This window comes from Pleurodeles waltl, chromosome 3_1 (assembly GCF_031143425.1).
Source record: "Pleurodeles waltl isolate 20211129_DDA chromosome 3_1, aPleWal1.hap1.20221129, whole genome shotgun sequence".
Taxonomy (NCBI): Eukaryota; Metazoa; Chordata; class Amphibia; order Caudata; family Salamandridae; genus Pleurodeles; species Pleurodeles waltl.
The window spans coordinates 651,977,582-651,996,756 of NC_090440.1; positions in this window are offsets into that span (position 1 = coordinate 651,977,582).

The window sequence follows — 19,175 nt, forward strand, 5'->3', positions numbered from 1 at the left end:
GTGAACTGCACTGACTTATGGGACAATACATCTCCCATGACAATCTATGCACAGGATAGATAGAGGACGGTTGATAATGGCAATGAGTAAGCCATCACATGTACAGGAATGTTAGATACCACATCCTGGTCACTTGTTTGTATACTCGCCGTGAGTCAGTCATTTGAAAATGCTATGTAGGTACAGTGTTTGTGATACAGAGTCAGAAAACAATCCAAAAATGTAATGTCACTCCACAGTTTGAGCCATATATATGACCTAGGTTTCTCCTGTGGCTCTGGAGGACCAGCAGACCAAGCTGCATGTGTTCACATATTTGCATTGGTTAATTGCACAAAGGTGTCCAGTTCAAGTGTGTGGCCATGTGTACCCTGTGTCATTATTGTCCTCCATGTTGTCACTGTTACGTGCATGTCTACTCATGAGTCTGTGGATCAATTCCCTGCATTAACAGAGTATCCTTCAAAGCAGAATTGACCGAAAGCCAAAGAGGAATCGACAACACACATGGGGATAGTCCAGCTATGGCACTGCAGACGTTTTATGAGGCTGACAACAGGGCAACCTTGTTGTGCTCACAAACATCATGGATCAGTAAATAGAACTCGGCAGCTTTCATCACAACATATGTACACAGGGTGGTATTGAAAATTCCCACTGCAATAGGGAACATCAGTGCCTCTGTGCTGATTAATCTCACAGCTAGTCACCACACAAGCACCATCATTGGGTTGCAGCCAATGTGAATCTGTGTGTTGACTGTGAGGGCACAAACATGTTTTGTCCTTTCATGCACATTAGCAAATGTTGTTGGTTGTGCTGGAGGCACCATATCCAATCCATGCATACAGCCATAGTACACTGTCACTGTTTGTCACTCATGCATACATGAAACACAGGCAAGGGGTAGGGCCCGGATTAGGCTATTTGAATACATGTCCCAGACCTTGATACCATATGTAAACTAATTAAACTATACAATATATTTTTGGATTCATCATAGACCTACGAGTCACAATACCCCAGGAGGAAAGTGAGGGCATGGAAAGCAGCTATGAGAGAAATGTAGCCACAGGGAACCTCTATGGTAACACAAAGACAAGAAACAATCAGGCTAACAGGATGCACGCTCTGTCAGGAACTAACATGAACAAGGCAAATGCACAGTGAGCAGACTCAGACTGGGAAAAGCCTGAACAACATTGTGGAAAATTAAAAACTGGATTTGTGCTGTCAGCTGCAACGTTACACAATAACCCAAGGGCTGTGTTACACAAGTGGTTTTACGGCAATGCACAACAAGGATATACATAAAATGGCAGCTTCTAAGCAGTTCCAGGCAGCAGCAATGGCAGTGTAGGTTCAAATGGCTGGTCTGCATGGAAGTGCTCACAGGTGTGTGCAGCTTCAGTCTCTCACAAGTCCTGTAGGTGTGAATCCAGTTCAAAGGACCAACAGTACCTTTCACATAGGAAGCAATGGACAGGTGATTACAGGTCCTACAGACTACAAAGCAGTGCATTTTCGGACCTGCAATCCATCCAGTCAGATGAACTAGGACTATGGCATGCCATACTAAAGAGGGAAGCACACTGGAGTCAGAATGTGAGTCTGGGTGTGTGTAGATGAAGGATTATTAGGGTACAAATAGTACAGTTATAGGGCCACCTAGAGAAGGGTGCGGGTAGACTGAATGAAATGCCTGTGACAGAACTTAATACCTGGGATGGCATGTACAGGGCATGTCTTGTGAGCAATGCTTGTCATACTTGGGGCACTCGTGCTATCCATTTACAGCTTACATGGACTTCTTGTCACACATGCTTCTTGCAGAGGTAGCTTATGCCACACTTACTGCTGTCAAGGATGTGGTCATATATTCCTGTTACCAATGCAATTGCAAATCCACTGCCTCATTTATGAAGCAGGTTTTTTACTTGTGATTGATGTAACATGGATGTGTGCCATAGCTGCTACTTTGATATTGCCCTTCAAATGTGAAATGAACATGATATATGTAATTTACACTGTGTCTGAAGTTGGGTGTACATTCATACCCAACAAATGTGATATGGCTTTTTCTGTATCCTAATCTGTATTACTGCACTGCTCCATGAGGCTAAACTCTGACTGTGATTCCTAGGGATCATGTGATGCATAAATAATTACCCAGACCATGATTTAGTGATTACATTATGTGTTTAATGACATATGATAAGAAAGTGGTGATGGTGACTAGAGTTAAAAGAAGTTTTGTACAATGTGGTGTCTCTGACGCAATCCTGCTGCAGTGTTTGGATGGTCCCCTTCATGTTGATGGACAGCATCCTCCTCTTCCTCCTCTTCAGGCATTTGTGGGTCTGGTTCATAGAGGGGAATGTTCCTCCTTACACATATATTGTGCAGGATGGCACAGCTCAGAATGATCTTGCAGACCATTTCCGGTGAATATGAGAGGGTGCCTCCGGTGATGTTGAGGCACCTTAATCTTGACTTCAGGATGCCAAAGGTCCTCTCTACTATCCTCTCTACTATGGTGCGTGTCCTCCGATGTGCCTCATTATAGGCTTGCTCTGCTGCAGTGCTTGGGTTCGCAAATGGGGTCATGATCCATGGCTGGATCCCAAACCCCTGATCAGCTGAAAGAGAAAATGAGTGAAAATATTTGATGGAGGTGCACCATGATTATCACTTTGCATGGCAGTTGTTATCTTGTGTTGTCTGTGACTCATTTGTGTTTGTGTTATTGTGTGGAATCCTAGGCTTCTAGGATGTACCATCAGCATTGGGTTGTTTCATTATCTGAACTGGTGTTTGGCTGATTGACCGGATGTCAGTGGTATTTTTGTACACTTGCAGTACATTGTGTACTCCCATGCATTATGGCATGTGGAATAGGTGTCCTTGTGTCTTAACTGGGGGTGACATGATACTTCCACACACAGAATCAATTCCACAGTGGTGGTAACACGGTTGCAACTATATGGACTGAACATCCCATCCAATAGGACATATGCAATAGAATTTGTTAATCCACAGTGAGGGCCTTTGATTCGGCTAGGTGACAATGTACAACACATCTCCATAAGTTGGCAGCACTGAAGTGTTGACAATTGACAATGCACAAATATCCCATGTGTGACAAGTTCTATGCAAACCAATTTGTGTTCCCTCACCAAGTTGGCACATGTTCAAACGTGTACCTATACTACTGAACCTGGTCCCCGTGATGTGGCTAACTTGGTTGTGGGGGTGAAAGTTTAATTGTCAGGAGGTCCATATGCCTGTACATCTGTTGTGTATATGTGTAATTGTCTTAATCCGTATGTGCAGCAATGTGCACTTTGCAATATTGTCACATCAATATGTTTTCTTAGCCCAGTCCACTTTCTTATTGGTAGTGGGCAATGTCAGCCCAGAAGTGATGTGAGATGTTGGTACAGCCTCAATGATTCCATGTCCCATTCATTAGAATCATCATCATCATGCTATGTGTCTCATGGTGTTTGACCTGCAGCGAAACACATTACACACCCCTTACATAGTACGTATTGGTTGGACGGGTGTGTGATTGAGTGATATTGATGTGATGTTGGAAGATTCATCTTTCAAGTGGCTGCCAGTTAAGGCCATGTCATTGTCACTGTGTGGTTTTAAATTGGTCCCGTGTGTCTCTGGAGTGGCAACTGTTGTTATTTGCATCTGTCATTTGTCCCTAGGTGTGTATCCCATATCCCATTGGGTCAGGATTTCAAACATGACTAGCAGTGTCAGAACCTCAGTGTCTTCCTGGCCACGTGTCAATGTAGCGGTGTATGTGTTGTGTGTCCTACAGGGTTGCTGTGCTGTGTGTATATTACTAGGTTTCTGTACTTACAACAAGTAGGCCACTTCCATATCGTCCATCCTGGAAGTGCTGATTGATGGTGCAGTGGCAGAAGATGAATGAATCATGTACACTCCCAGGATACTTTGCCATGATGTAGGTGATCAATCCCCAGTGATCCACAATGGCCTGCACATTGATGGAGTGTGTGTGCTTCTTGTTGTGGCATAGATGCTCGGTTGCAGCTGGTGGCACAATCCGTACATGTGTGCAGTCAATGGCACCAAGCACGTGTGGGAACCTGTTGATTTGATAAAGCCCCTGTTTGGTCTCCTGCTGCTTCAGCTGTGTGTTGGGGAAGCTGATGTAGCGGGGTGTGAGGGAGATGATGGCATCCAGTACCTTGGGTAGGAAGGCAGAGAATGAGGGCTGTGAGATTCTGGCAACCAGTGCACCGATGGTTTGAAAAGAGCCACTTGCCAACATGTGCATGACAGCTAGCAGCTTGGTCTCTGGTGGAATGATGTGGGGTGTCTGCAAGCTGGGTGCCAATTGTGGCTCAATGTGGCGCATCAGCTGCTGTATGGCTTGCAAGTTTAGTCTGTACCTCTGGATGGTGTCATGTTCCCTGAGGCCCAGAAGGGTTGTCCTGGTCCTGAATATCCTCTCCTGCCTTCTGCATTGCCCTTGGGGTCCCTGTTGGTGTTGTGGAAGCTGCTGGTGTTGCTCCTGCGCTCTGCATCTTCGTGCATGCTGGATGAATAGCACCTCCATGTCTTCCTTTTGGAGCTCTGCTGTTGCTTCTGTGTGTTTTAAGTTAAGTACTGGTGTGTTTGCCCCATTTTAATGCCTGCCCTGACCCAGGCGTTATTTTTTTACACAAATCGGGCTGTGCAACATTTTCCGACTCCGCCTCCCAGCCGTGCGGGATTTTTGCGCGGTAGGATAAATATGGCGCACGGGTGATTAAGGAATGCCTACCTTACATGTCATTAACGCAAGGCGGTTTCACGCATCCAGAAAATGACACACACGGTGGAATTTTGGCGTTCGCGGGGTCGAGCGTCAAAGTATAAATATGGTGTTAGGTTTGCGCCGAATTTGTGTCAAAAATTTTGACGCAAATTCGGGGGACAGAGTATAAATATGCCCCTAAATGCTCTTCATTTTCTTGCTTCTACAGATACTCTCATGAACAAGAACCTTTCTTCTTATAGGAACCTTCATTTGGTTCCTTTTCCAAAGCTATATTTGCTAACACCTGCTGCTTTTAAATTCCCTGACATGCCTGCAACCTTAGCTAAGTCTCAGGGGGTTTCCCTTATGGCAACTAAACATTGTATACTCTAGCTTTGAAAACTTGTTCATGAAATGGTCTATTGAAGTGCCTGAAGTAACTTCATATATGCCGGAATCAGGTGATTATTTAACTAGTTATTAGATAAGGCAATTTGGTTGCAACTTTACTAATTTGTAATTAAACCTTCATGGTTTGCAAACATTCCTCTCGGTCTTTTCTGTAGGGCAGAATCTGCTTTACTGTCACTGCAATGTTAGTGAATGTGTGATTTCAGCCTTAGTTCGAGAAGAAGAATCCTGGTGGATATAGCCAAGCTGCTCCAAGGTAGCGCTGCGCTAAAACTAACCTTGTTTGCTATCAGAGTTGCAGTGCATAACAATAAATAACAACATAACTGCATATGCACTAAGGGTGTTGCACTTACAGCATTTAAAGGGTAAATGCGTTTGCATTGCAAGCTTCGGCAATTTGTACGGACCCATGGTACGTTTGGAATGTGTGCACTTTTTGCGGTTCTGCTATCAGAGTTGCAGTGCATTACAATAAATAACAACATAACTGCATATGCACTAAGGGTGTTGCACTTGCAGCGTTTTAAGGGTAAATGCGTTTGCATTAAATGCTTCCGCAATTTGTATGGACCCATGGCACGTTTGGGATGTGTGCACTTTTTGCGGTTCTGCGATTCTCGATGAATGGAGCTAAATAGTGAGATAAAGATAGATTTGGTTATATTTCATGGGATTTGTGATGGCAGCAAGCATGGGAACAGCAGGCTGACTGTTTAAAGAGGGATGATACTGGATAGTGCTTGGAAGTTATGGATCTCTGTAGCACATTATGTCAACGGTTTTGAGTGTCGTAGAACATTTTAATTTGTTTAGTCTTATGAGCACTATTGTCCATTGCTGGACTTGGGGTGGTTGCTCAGTTTGGAAGCATCTTTGCCAATTATGTGGCTTTGATGCAGCACTGTGCATTTGTCAGTTGGGACAAACAAATGACTTATCTTTGTCAATGCTCTTTTTGGGGAATACGGTTTCTAACCGAAGATTTCTCCACCTTTTAAATTTCTCCAGGTGCAAGGCTTGATCGGGAAGTAATAAACCAGAGCTGTATGTAGACGCTACCTCTGCATCAGTTTCATCAAGCTAGCTTCTGTGGCCTCAGATGCAGAACCACAGATAATTTGCTTATCAGAGTGTGCTAAATGTAAGAATGGAACACTGTGACCTATCAGAAGTCCACTGCACAAAACTTGGAGTAGAATGTATCAGCGAGGAATCCGCAGTTAGATAAAGCATCCTCCAGAAAAGTTGTTACCAAGTAACCGGTTCATCTAATGGATACTTCTAAGTGCAGATTTTTCATATTTTGAATAGATACTCAAGCAGTAGCTATAGCCCTGCCCAGGAAGAAGTGGCTCTGAGGAGTAGACTTTAGACCAGAAGACTTTTAGTACCGAACAGGCAAGATGGCCCTCCCTGCGGCAATAGCAGTCAACACAATAGTGCCTGGTAAAGTAGTGGCTGGATGGCCATGTAACATCTCGTCAGAAGTCCAGCACTAAAACACCACTAGCTAAACCCATAGTGACAGCCTTGTTTCTGGTAGACTGAGCCCAAAGGCCCTCAGGAGGCTCCGTCCAACCCAAGGCATAGCATATATTGATACAGAAAGCAATCCATTTTGATAAGGTCTGTTTTTGAGCTACCCATCCCTTCTTCTCACTGGCAAAATCAATGAAGAGTTGATCAACCAATCAGTGCTCTTTAGTCCGATTTATAAATACACATAGAAATAAAAGTAAGGGTTCTCTTTGGCTCGGACCTATGAAGCATCTCCTGTTCCTTACAGATGTGGCAAAGAGAAAAAATTTGAGTAGAGTGATAACTGTCAAAAATGGGAGGGACAAACCACATTTGGGAGAAAGGATGCCTGTGCCCTGAGCACCCACTTATCTGGGAAAGAGGTGGTATAAGGCAGCTGCTTAGACAGCTCCTTCAAATCACTGACGCGGTGTGCTGAATAATTGTGAAATTTAAGGCCAGGAGTCACTCGACACGCTGAGCAGCTCCACCAGCCTGCCTCCGTGCCCCAGACCCCGCCCTCACTACTGTCGCGAGTTAGAGGCCCTCCACCACCCGCAGGCACCCGCCTGAGCCTCATCCCTGGTGTCTAGTGGTTTTCTGTAAGTATTGTATGTGTGTCTGTAATTTGTATTAGTGCCTTTTTGTGCCTTTTTACTGTGCCTTTTTGTTTACTGCCATTTTCCGCAGTTTTTTGCCAGTTTATTGTCCCTTTTCTCACTGCCTTGTTCTTCCCGATCCTCTCCCTCTTCCCGGTCCTGCCGCTGCATCCCCTGCGTCCCCGCTCCTCGTACCCCCATTCACTACCACCTCCCGCCTCCCAGCTGCTCCTCCCTCCCACCTCCCCTTCTTAATGGCAGCCACTGCGCAGTGCCGAGTGTGACCCCTGACCTGCCTTAAAGCCAGGAGTGACTCGACATGCCCAGCAGCTCCACCAGCCAGCCTCTGTGCCCCCGACACCACCCTCGCTAATGTCGCAAGTTCGAGTCCCTTTACCACCCGCAGGCATCTGCCTGCGCCTCATCCCTGGTGTCTAGTGGTTTGCTGTAAGTATTGTAGGTGTGTCTGTAATCTGTATTAGTGCCTTTTTGTGCCTTTTTACTGTGCCTTTTTGTTTACTGCCGTTTTCCACCGTTTTTTTGCCAGTTTATTGCCCCTTTTCTCACTGCCTTGTTCTTCCTGATCCTCTCCCTGTCCCCGGTCCTGCCGCTGCATCCCCTGCGTCCCCGCTCCTCGTACCCCCATTCACTACCACCTCCCGCCTCCCAGCTGCTCCTCCCTCCCACCTCCCCTTCTTAATGGCAGCCACTGCGCAGTGCCGAGTGTGACTCCTGACCTGCCTTAAAGCCAGGAGTGACTCGACATGCCCAGCAGCTCCACCAGCCAGCCTCTGTGCCCCCGACACCACCCTCGCTACTGTCGCAAGTTCGAGTCCCTTTACCACCCGCAGGCATCTGCCTGCGCCTCATCCCTGGTGTCTAGTGGTTTGCTGTAAGTATTGTAGGTGTGTCTGTAATCTGTATTAGTGCCTTTTTGTGCCTTTTTACTGTGCCTTTTTGTTTACTGACGTTTTCCGCCGTTTTTTTGCCAGTTTATTGCCCCTTTTCTCACTGCCTTGTTCTTCCTGATCCTCTCCCTGTCCCCGGTCCTGCCGCTGCGTCCCCGCCCACCTCACGCCCCTATTCGCTACCACTTTCCAGCTGCTCCTCCCTCCCACCTTCCCTTCTGAATGGCAGCCGCTGTGCGGCCACGACGCTGCCGCGCCAATGGCAAGCCCGTCTTCGCCTGTCCACGCCTGGACCGCGACCAGCGCCAGTCCCCCTGCCCCGGGCACCTCCGTCACCGCCACACACCGCTACACTGCTTCAGAACACCTCGCACAAAACCTCAGCTGCCTCACCACCTGCATCCAGACCTCCCCCAGGCACACCCATGGACCTTTCTCTTGCCGCGCAAGCCCCCAAGCACCACAACAACCCTACTCACCTCAGCTGCATTCTCCTCAACACCCTCTCCGTCCACAAGCACGCCATCGAACACTGGGACCTACTCACATCAACCTGCCTTGACATCGCCTTCCTCACCGAAACCTGGAAGAACCCCTCATCGGAACCAGACATCACCATAGCCATCCCTGAGGGCTACAAGATCACCCGAAGAGACCGTACCAACAAACCTCAAACAATGGCTTGACGACTGCGCCAACACCATCGCTCCACTCAAGAAAACCACCATCACACGCACCAACAAGAAAGCTCACTGGTTCACCGCAGACCTTCAGGCCTCCAAGCGAGAATGCCGGAAAGCCGAGAAGATCTGGTGCCAAGAACAATCAGAAAGCAACCTCGCCGCCCTGAAATCAGCCATCCGCAAACACCACCAGCTCATCCGGACCACCAAAAGATCCTTCTACAAAGAACGAATTGACAACAACGCGCACAACATAAAGCCAGCCAAGTCATCGCTCCTGAGCTCCGGACCATCATCAACAGCTCCTTCAACATCTTCCCGGAGAGCTGGAAACACGCTGAAGTCAACGCCTTGCTCAAAAAGCCCAAAGCCGACCCCGAAGACCTGAAAAACTACCAACCTATCTCCCTACTCCCTTCCCTGGGAAGGTGATCGAGAAGATAGTCAACAACCAACTTTCCCGCTTCCTGGAGGACAACGACCTACTTGACTTCTCCCACTCCGGATTCCGCAAAAATCACAGCACTGAGACCGCCCTCATCGCCTGCACTGATGACATCAGGAGCAGGCTCGACAAAGGTGAAACCGTTGCCCTCATCCTCCTTGACCTTTCCGCAGCCCTCGACACTGTCTGTCACCACACCCTGCGCACACGCCTCTTCAACGCCAGTATTCGCCACAGAGCCCTGGACTGGCTCACCTCCTTCCTCTCTGGAAGAACCCAAAGAGTGCACCCAGGGTTCCTCTCTCAACCCCACCCTCTTCAATGTCTACATGGCTCCACTCGCCAACATCGTCCTATCCCATGGCCTCAACATCGTCTCCTACGCAGACGACACTTAGATCATCCTCTCTCTCACAAAGGACCCCGCAACCGCTAAGAACAACCTCCACACCGGACTCCACGCCATCGCCAACTGGATGAAAGCAAGCCGCCTCAAGCTGAACTCGGAGAAGACCGAGCTCATCATCTTCGGCCCCAAAGGCTCAGCATGGGATGACTTCTGGTGGCCTGCCACTCTGGGGTCAGCACCAACGCCAACCACCTACGCACGCAACCTCGGCTTCATACTGGACTCTTCTCTCTCTACGACCCAGCAAGTCAACACCATCTCGTCTTCATGTTTCAATACCCTTCGAATGCTCTGCAAGACCTTCAGATGGATTCCCATGGAAACCAGAAGAACGGTCACCCACGCCCTTGTCAGCAGCAGACTGGACTACGGCAACATCCTCTACGCGGGAACAATGGCCAAGCTCCAGAAGAAACTCCAGCGCATCCAGAACGCCTCAGCACGACTCATCCTCAACCTTCCTCATCACGAAAACATCTCAGCCCACCTCAAAGACCTCCACTGGCTACCAGTCAACACAAGGATCATCTTCAAACTCCTAATCCATGCCCACAAAGCTCTCCATGATGCCGAACCGGCCTACCTCAACGAGTGTCTCAACTTCCACGTCCCGACACGCCAACTCTGCTCCCCCAACCTCGCCCTTGCATCCGTCCCCCGCATTCACCGTACCACAACCGGCGGCAGATCCTTCTCCCACCTTGCCGCCAAAACCTGGAACTCCCTCCCCATCAACCTACGTATAACCCAGGACCTTCTGACCTTCAGGAAGCGCCTCAAGACCTGGCTCTTCAAACAGTAGCAACCCCTCCTCCCCAGTGTCTTGAGACCCTTCCGGGTGAGTAGCGCGCTTAACAAATTACTGATTGACTGATTGATTGAAAAGGAACAAGTCTTAGGGATCAGCTACTGTAAAGAGCAGGTGTTCATTGGTTCAAAAGTTGTGCATATCAAGAACATTAGGATCAAATTAAGGTCCAGTTGTAGCACAAGAATGTTGCAAGAGATAACATATGTAAATTCTTAAAAAATGCATCACCACTGTTCACTTAAAGAGGGACAAGCAATCAAATGTAAAAGGGTATAAAGGGCAGACAAGTTAATAGAGCCTATGGCAAGACCTTTGCTGGGGTAAGGCTAGAACAAATAGGAATACAACAGAGAGCATAGCATGAAGTGGGTCAACCAGATGAGTCTCACACGAGGTCACAAAATTTGCCCAATAGCTAGAATATAGACTTGGTAGATGGGGGACGCTTGGCCAAAACCACATCCATCATCTCCGCAGGCATGTTAAAACCATTCAGATGGTTCTGCTCAGTCTCCATCCATGGGGGTATAGGTTGTGTTGATTTGAGTGAGAGACCATGCTATGTTGCTTAGACAGAAGGTCTCTCGAAGAGGCAGTTGAAGTGGAAGGCAGACACATATATTCCACATTTAGTAGCACCAGGCCCTCTGACTCCATTTCGTGGCTATCAAGATGATCTGAGCCCAGTCTCTCCTGACCTTCAGAACTTAGGGAACCAGCGGCAGAGGTGGAAAAATACAAAGGAGACATAGGTGGTCATTATGATGTTGACAGTGACTGTTAAAGAAGCAGTAATAACGCCAACAGGCTGGTGGTAATTACTGCCAAATTACAACCATGGCGGTGATAACTCCCATAGACAGCCCATGTACCGCACCAACCGCCAGGGCGTTAACACCACTGACCACGGCGGTAGCCATCAACAGCCAGGTAGAAGCCAAGGTACCGCCCACCATATTATGACATAGCAAACCGCCAGGATTTCCGGGGCGGTACCAATGCCATCAAAAGCCTGGCGGAAACACAGGCACAGAAAATGAAAGACACTATCAGGGACACAGAGAAGACCACCACCGCCATGAAACCGGAACTATAAGTATTCCCGATGCTCTTCTACGCCATGCTCCACCTGGAATACCAACGCTGACGAAGACGACGATGGTGAGTACAGCCACCTAGCACACAAGGGAGGGAGGGAGGAAAAGGAGAGTGACCCACACACGCACAACACACACCTTTCACACACACACCATACACACAAGCAGCTGCAGAGAAAAAACATTGTCACAGGAAACACGTCATAATAATGCAAGGACAACTCTTAGACAGTACTGATGTTGTAAAAAAATATTTGATTCATTGTCCCGAAAGGGCCAAAGGCCAGTCCAAAGTACAAAAGGCCCACATGGGCACAGGGCACAGTCCAAGGCCTGCTGAAGCAGGTGTTTAATTAGAAATTATTAATGAGGGTTTATGTATTTTAAGTAATTGACTTATGTAGAAAATGAAATAACGTAGAAAATAATGCACACAATTGAAAATTTGACCTCGAAGAATGGCCACCAGTGTTCACGAAATGCACTAATTAATTAATACTGCTGAAATATTGAAAATGTATTAGATTAATGTAGTAATATGGAATATTAAGGGTTATGAATTATGCTCTAGATTATTAACTGTAGGCCTTAACTTAGCGAGTGTCTTGGCCTCGTTTTTGCCAGGTCTCATGCAGAAGCTGTATTTCTTAGCGGTTGATAAAAATGCTGATTGAGTGAATTGAACTGTGAAAAGTCCATTGTCTTGTTAAAGTGCTTAAACCGAAGCTTTCTGTGGGAATCGACGGACAGGAGATGATGGGCCTGATTCTAACTTTGGAGGACGGTGTTAAACCGTCCCAAAAGTGGCAGATATACCACCTACCGTATTACGAGTTCCATAGGATATAATGGACTCGTAATACGGTAGGTGGTATATCCGCCACTTTTGGGACGGTTTAACACCGTCCTCCAAAGTTAGAATCAGGCCCGATGTCTCTAATAATGTATCGACTCGTGTGTAATGTGTGTGAGATGTACTTTCCCAGGACGCAAACAATGAAGACACTGACTGGAGATTAAGATGCAACAAATTTGTCACCTGACGAGCCGGATGATGATGACATCGTAAAGTGGACCAATCAACTTTGTGTGAAGAGCAAATTATTAGAATTCATAGATTTGGTATAGAAATATTATTGGATTGTGTGTAAACGTATGATTAATTGACCAATGGGGAATTAGGGGATAGTTTTAGGTGACTTTGATATAACAACGCGAAAGAGGAGAATTATTCAGACTTATGCAGATTTTGAGAGAAGAAGAGACTTAGAAAAGATTTGAGATTCTGTCATTGGGCTTATACTCTCTGACTGAGAGCCTGATGCTTTGCTGATCGATTGATGACCAGAGGACGAAGACTAATTCTGTTTGCTGACCCATACCGTGGATAGGTAGATATGACAAATGTGACTGAACTGCATTTTATGCTTTCCTTTCTAGGTACCAACTGCGCTGTCTTGATAGTTTCCTTAGCTAGATGTTTTCTTCTAAATTTGTGTTCTAAATTGTTTTGCATGAAGCCCCACATGCTGATGTTAATCTGGGTTAGTTGAGGCTATTCATATGACGACTGACAAACTGCAGGGAAAAATGTTTGACAAGCTATCTTGCTGAATTCTTCACTATTGCAGCTGACTTTGCTATTGATCTACACCGTTGCCTGAGAATGTGTTGTGATTCAAGCCTTGATTAGATTGCGTTTGTTCCGTCGTTTTGGTCAACCAGTACTGTTCTTATATGTGTTTCATTTGATTTTGAGATTAATCTACATGACTCTAGCATTGTTAATATAAGGGAAATAAACTGGTGTGTGATAATTACTGGCTCTATCGATTATTGATTTGACTAATCAATATTGATTATTACGTATTGATTATTGTTTCTGTTCTGGAGCTATGGTAAGAACATCTTAAACGAGTCAAAAGGTTCATCGACTTATACGTGTCCCCTCGTAAGTTTACTTATTAAGGACCTCGACGTAATCTGCACTACACTGTGCAGGGGCATCATGTTGGGAATGGCCAGGCACCTCAGGGGATTAGGGGTGGGTGGCACCTCAGCTGAAGTTGGGGACTTGCCCATTGGTTCTGGAGGGGGCACCATGCCCATTACAATTAGCTGGGGAGGTCAATGTCACAGTCTATGAGGTGGGGAACTTGCCCAAATGTTCTGGAGGGGGCTCCATGCCCATTATCCTTTGCTGGGGAGTGCAAGGTCGCAGTCTTTGAGGTGGGGAACTTGTCCACTGGTTCTGGAGGGGGCTCCATGCCCATTATCCTTTGCTGGGGAGTGCAGGGTCACAGTCTCTGAGGTGGGGAACTTGCTCATTGGTTCTGGAGGGGGCTCCATGTACATTACAATTAGCTGGGGAGTGCAAGGTCACAGTCTCTGAGGTGGGGAACGTGCCCTCTGTTTCTGGAGGGGGCTCCATGCCCATTATCCTTTGCTGGGGAGTGCAGGGTCACAGTCTCTGAGGTGGGGCACTTGCTCATTGGTTCTGGAGGGGGCTCCATGCCCATTATCCTTCACTGGGGAGTACAAGGTCACAGTCTATGAGGTGGGGAATGTGCCCTCTGGTTCTGGAGGGGGCTCCATGCCCATTATCCTTTGCTGGGGAGTGCAAGGCCACAGTCTATGAGGTGGGGATCTTGCCCACTGGTTCTGGAGGGGGCTCCATGACCATTATAAAAAGCTGGGGAATGCACAATTACAGTCTCTGAGGTGGGGAACTTGTCCACTGGTTCTGGAGGGGACTCCGTGTACAACAGTCCCTTCTGGGTAGCCTACATGTCCTCTGCTGGTGGTGAGGGCTGCTGTGTCCCAGCTAGAGGTGAGGGCTGCTGTGTTCCAGCTGAAGGTGAGAGCTGCTGTGTCCCAACTGGAGGTGAGGGCTGCTGTGTCCCAACTGGAGGTGAGGGCTGCTGTGTCCCAGCTGGAGGTGAGGGCTGCTGTGTCCCAGCTGGAGGTGAGGGCTGTTGTGTCCCAGCTGAAGATGAGGGCTGCTGTGTCCCAGCTGGAGGTGAGGGCTGCTGTGTCCCAGCTGGAGGTGAGGGCTGCTGTGTCCCAGCTGGAGGTGAGGGCTGCTGTGTCCCAACTGGAGGTGAGGGCTGCTGTGTCCCAGATGGAGGTGAGAGCTGCTGTGTCCCAACTGGAGGTGAGGGCTGCTGTGTCCCAGCTGGAGGTGAGGGCTGCTGTGTCCCAGCTGGAGGTGAGGGCTGTTGTGTCCCAGCTGAAGATGAGGGCTGCTGAGTCCCAGCTGGAGGTGAGGGCTGCTGTGTCCCAGCTGGAGGTGAGAGCTGCTGTGTCCCAGCTGGAGGTGAGGGCTGCTGTGTCCCAACTGGAGGTGAGGGCTGCTGTTTTCCAGCTGGAGATGAGGGCTCCTTTTCCACTGCTGTTGGAGGGGGCCTCTTGTCTCTCTTAGTTGGTGGAGTGGGAACCTTCCCTTTCTTGGGTGGTGTAATGGGATCCTTCCGTCTCTTCGGTGGTGGAGTAGGATCCTTCCCTCTCTTGAGTGGTGGAGTGGGATCCTTCCATCTCTTGGGTGGTGGGGTGGGATCCTTCCCTCTCTTGGGTGGTGAAGTGGGATCCTTCCCTCTCTTGGGTGATGGAGTAGGATCCTTTCCTTCCCTGCCTCCATGACTATGTGGTGCCTCCATTGTCCCCATGGACTGTTTGGCTCAGGTGCTGGGCTGGGTCGTTGTGACCCTGCTCTCACGGGCAGGACGGGAGGAGGGAGAAGGAAGAAGTCAAGCTGGGCAAGGAAAAGCTTCTTAGGGAAGGTGGGGCGAGATGAGGTAGGAGGGATACGAGTGGAGGTTGAGGGATTGGTTGTTGGAGGTGTATGTCGGCTGACTTTGGGTGCAGGTGCATAGGCAGTGTGCTGATAAGAAGTTGTTGGCTGTCTGAGTGTGTGCGTTTGTGTCTCTTAGGAGGGGGCAGACAGGGTGGGAGAGGACACAGGGGAAGCATGGATGGATGTTGTGGACGTGTCTGAAAGTGAGGTGTGTGTGCTGCTTAGTGTGGTGATGGTGGTGGTGGCTGTTAATGCAGTGCATGCGGGTGTGAGTGTGGATGTGAAAGTGGATGTTGTTGTGTGTGCAACTTTCTTTTGTTTGTGTGAGTGCTTGTGGCCTAAAGTGTGCTGCATGTGTTTGTCTGTGCCACTCTTGTGAGATGTATTGTATGCATGCTTGTCTGTATGTGTGCATGGGATGGGTTGGGGTTGAGGAGATTGGGACTGGGAAGTGGTAGTTGTAGGGGGGATGGTAGGAACAGGGACAATGGCTGCCATCAGAGAGGAGGCCCTACCTCGAGCGATCTCTGTTGGGCCGCCAATACACTGTGAATGCCCTCCAGGAATGCATTGCATTGCTGCATTTGGGATGCCAGCCCCTGGATGGCATATTCACAATGGTTGACTGCCCTACAGCGATAAACCTCAGTAGGTCAATAGCCTCCTCACTGAGGGCAGCAAGGCTTACTGGGGCAGGGCCTGAGGTGCCTGGGGTGAAGGAAATGCCCACCCTCCTCAGTGAGCGGGCATGGGCAACTCAGAGAGGGGCTATTGGGAGGGGAGTGCTGGTACGGAGATGGCGGCTGTACCTGTAGCTGGGGTGGTTCCAGAGGTGTCCACCACAACCAGGAAGCTTCCATCAGAGGAGGTATCCGAGTCAGTGTTGTCACCTCCTGTCTCAGCAATGGTGCTCCCCTCGCCCTCCGTCCCACTGGTCCCCTCAGCATCAGTGGACTCTGCCTTCTGGTCCTGTGGGATGCAGCTCCCTCTGTCGCTGGTGTCCCTGCTCCTCCGCCAGATGATGCTAATGCACTCATGGACAGGAGGACAGAAGAAAAAAGGGAGAGAGAGAGAGAAAGGGAACACTGGGTCAATTACAGCACCAACACCACAGATGGCATACACTTTACCATCACACACAGGGCTCAGGATTCAGCAGCATGCATCACACTGGTATTACATTTGCTAGTTACCACAGCAAGATGTGAGCAAAACACCGCCAACTGCACCCCTCCTGGGAGTCACTGAGCCATGTCTGACATGGAATGCAACCTAGCTAAGTTACCAGATTTAGCAGGGCAACCATTACCCTCGAGCTAAATCATGCTGCTTTCTCTGAGCTGGTAAAAAGGGGCACCCACTAACTGACACCCACCATCAGGTTCCCATGCCACCTACCAATCATAGTTGTAACGCACACTGTACTCCCCCCCTTGTGGCTGCTGTGATGCCCTCAAGACCCCACCCAGCTCTGGGTAGGCCCCCACCAGTATGTAGGCCATCAGGGGGATCAGGTTCTGACGGGCACCCCAGCATCGTTGGGAGGCCATCCCCAGCTTGGCCTCCGCAGTCTTCCGGGCCCAGCATCTCAGCTCCTCCCACCTCTTCCTACAGTGGGTGCTCCGCCTGCTGTAGACCCCCAGGGTCCACACGTCTTTGGCAATGGCATGCCATAATCCCTTCTTCTGATGGGCGCTGACCTGCAGAGGAAACACAGACAGGAGGACACCATTAACCAGACAATCCAGCCTGTTAGATATATGGCCCACAAATCCCCTTCCATCCCCATTGGCACACACATCACCCAGCGCCCACCATGTACACCATCACCAGACATACGACCCCCCCAAATGACGATGCTTGCACACACATCTCCATGCAACCTTGTCACATGCATCGTGCCCAAGGTGTACTCACCTGTTGGTCTGGAGGCCCATACAGCAGCCCATACTGGAGTAGGACCCTATCCACCAAGCGCTATAACTCCTCCGAAGTGAAGGCAGGGGCCCTTTCCCCGGTCACACGGACCATGGCGGGACCCAGACACAGGTCACAGCAGCACACGCAGTGTAGGTGTCGTCCTGTGGAAAGTCAGCAATCAAGTGAGGTTATAGGCAGAAAATTGCGGTCACGTACGCAGCGGTGTGCACCGTCACTGCCGCCGATGATAACCATTGGCTACTGTACTCCATAGAGCCCCATGTTATCCAATGAGGAACAGGACAGCGGTGCAAGACTGCCTTCCGCCATGACGCGTAACGCCAGCGGAGTTAGCTCACTTCCACCTGTCCCTACATACAGGACAGGCGGTCGCCATTTTATGGTGGTGGACAATATTCTGATAATCGAGAACTGCGTCATATCTATAATTTGTACATACATTGCCATTACCAATGTCCCATCACGTTACTGCTCTATGTACACTGAGGTGGTGGTTCCATTGTTCCAATTGTGACAGCCTACTCACTCATGTGTCCCTTAAATACCTACCACTGCAGAGGAATTGGAAGAGAAGGCAAGACCCCGTGTACAGATCCCTTGTGGACTTGGCTACACTGGAAGACAGGTACATAATATTTACCTATAGATTGGACCAGGCCACCATCACAGATCTGTGTGCTCAATTGGAGCCTGATCTGATATCCGTCATCCAACTGGGATCCCCCCTCTTGTGCAGGTTCTATCTGTGCTCCATTTCGTGGCAACTGGCACTTTCCAAGTGACAGATGGCTTGGCAGCAGGAATGTCACAGCCAATGTTCTCAATCGTGTTGGCAAGGGTTTTTGTCTGCCCTGGTGAAACACATTTGCAGCTACATTCTTCTATGCAATGGGACATATACCCAACATTATTGGGGCGATTGACGGTACACATTTTGCATTTGCCCCCTCCCCCCCCCGCCAGAGTAAACAAGTGTTCAGGAATCGGAAGAGTTTCCAATCACTCAATGTGCAAATGGTGTGCCTGGCTGACCAGTACATCTCCCAAGTCACTGCCAAGTATCCTGGGTCGGTGCATGACGCCTTCGTCCTGAGGAATAGCAGTATCCCAAATGTGATGGCACAACTACAGAGGCACAGTGTGTGGCTAATTGGTGAGCCTGACTCCCCACCCAATGTTTGTCAGTGTATGCCATCTGGTGTTGACCCTATACCATTGTGTAAGGCTAATCTTTGTCCCTCAATACTTGCAGGTGACTCTGGCTACCCAAACCTAATGTGGCTCCTGACCCATGTAAGGAATGCCAGGTCAGGGGCTGAGAATTGTTATAATGATGCACATGGGCGAACCAGGAGAATTATTGAAAGGACTTTCGGGCTCCTGAAGGGCAGGTTCAAATGCCTCCATCTGACAGGTGGATCCCTGTGCTACTCACCGAGAAGGTCTGCCAGATAGTAGTGGCAGCTTGCATGTTGCACAACCTGGCACACAGATGACATGTGCCTTATCTGCAGGAGGAGGAGGAGACTGGAAATGCCCCTGCGGCAGCAGTGGACCCTGAGGACAGTGAGGATGATGATGTGGACAACAGAACATCAGTTATACGTCAATACTTCCAATGGCACACAGGTGAGACAGTGGAACTGACCATTCCTCTGAATAATGATTTTTTCAGTGTGGCTATATCAGGATGGCATTCACTTCCTTTGCATCTCTACTTACTGTTCCCCATGGCTTCTCATTTTGCAGATGTTGGTGATATGACAACAGTGTA